The sequence below is a fragment of the Empidonax traillii genome, unplaced genomic scaffold, assembly GCF_003031625.1.
Source record: "Empidonax traillii isolate 1590-97213 ecotype Southwest subspecies unplaced genomic scaffold, ASM303162v1 scaffold3214:size14293, whole genome shotgun sequence".
Lineage (NCBI taxonomy): Eukaryota > Metazoa > Chordata > Aves > Passeriformes > Tyrannidae > Empidonax > Empidonax traillii.
The window spans coordinates 12792-14293 of record NW_020958407.1 but is presented as its reverse complement, the minus strand read 5'-3'; positions in this window follow the sequence as shown (position 1 = coordinate 14293).

Genomic DNA, 1502 nt, shown 5'->3' with positions numbered 1-1502 from the left:
CTCCCTCTCCCACACTCACCTGCCCTCTCTTACAAGTCCCAGCCTCCAAACCTCTCACAAGCCTGTCTTGCCCGAAGAACAACAAGCCCTTTCTTGCCTCAGCACAGCCCTTGACAAACCACACCTTCACACACCAAGACGGCACCTCACCTGCTCTTCTCCAGGCTGAACCAACCCAGCTATCTCATGACTGAAGAGAAGAAAACATTGCCGGATCTCTGAAACGTGGAAGAAACACCTTCTGGGAAACTAAGGAGAGCAGGAAGGAGGTCAACGAAGACAAGAGCCTGTAAAGTTGAACTCCAACACACTTCTCCCAGGAGTGCTGCCCCCAGAGGGCATTGCCTTAGACCGCTTAGTCATTCTGACCCCCAGCACACCTCTGCCTTTCCCATGACTTCCTCCATTCCCTCCAGAACCTCGGGATATGGCAAGCCAAGCAGTTGGCCTGTGGTGCTGCCTTGTGGATACTTGCTGGGGCAGCAAGGGTGCTCCCTTCTCCCCTGCTCAGGGCCACGAAGGCTGGGTGAGGGGGGCTGGGTGTAAAAGGCCTTAGCAGAGAATGGTTGTGATTCATCAGCCTTCGGGTTCTGGGCCCAGCATGCTCCCGCTGCACAACTCTGCTCCTCCTGAACTCCAACCCTGCCAGGGAATCAGAGATGGACCCTTTGCTTTCAATTAACAAGGCCATTTATTATGATAGTCTCTCCGAAAACGCAGAGCTGTCCCAGCCTACTGCATGGAGGACCCCGTTCAAAGTAGCAAGAAGGTTGATGTTTACTGCACAGTTCTCTTGACCAACAGCATTCATCCTTTTAGACTGTCAGCTTATCAGATACTACTGAGCACACAATCACTATGTGCCTGTCCCATGCAACTGGGGTGCACATAGGCTCACTGGGGTGATAATCGTCTCTGTTTTGAACAAATATCCTCTTCTTTTATGGTTTATGTGGGATGTTCTCAAATGCTTTCCATCGGTCTTCAGGTCACCTTTACAGCTTGGCACATGGTGACACCCAAGTGTTTAGATGTTTCATGAGCAAGGAATGTTTGTGGCCCCATAAAGCTCTGGACACAGCATAAAAGGCTGAGGTGCTGCAGGCTCTGCATCCTCCTCTCTTGCCTCCCTTTCCTCGAAGAACGCGGTAAGCCTGAGTCCACTCCATCTCTCTCTGTGGGCTGAAGTGGTGTCATGGTCACTCGTCGGGTGGGTCCTTGGGTGCCTGAGCTTGGCCCTGACACAGAGTTGCTAAAGAGCTGACAGCCTCTTCATGGTGGTGGCTGAGGAGAGCTGGGAATTGGGGGTTTGTTTCCAGCAAGAGGGAATCAAAGAGTCAGAACTACAGTGGGATCTGCCCAGCAGAATTTGCACTTGCAGTGCTGGAAGAAAGTGGCCCAGTGCATTGCCTGACAACTCTGACATAGACAAGTCTGTTGTGGAGATGGGCTGTGTTCCATCTTTCCACAGGTGCCCTAAACCCACTCTCCTAAGTCCTCTT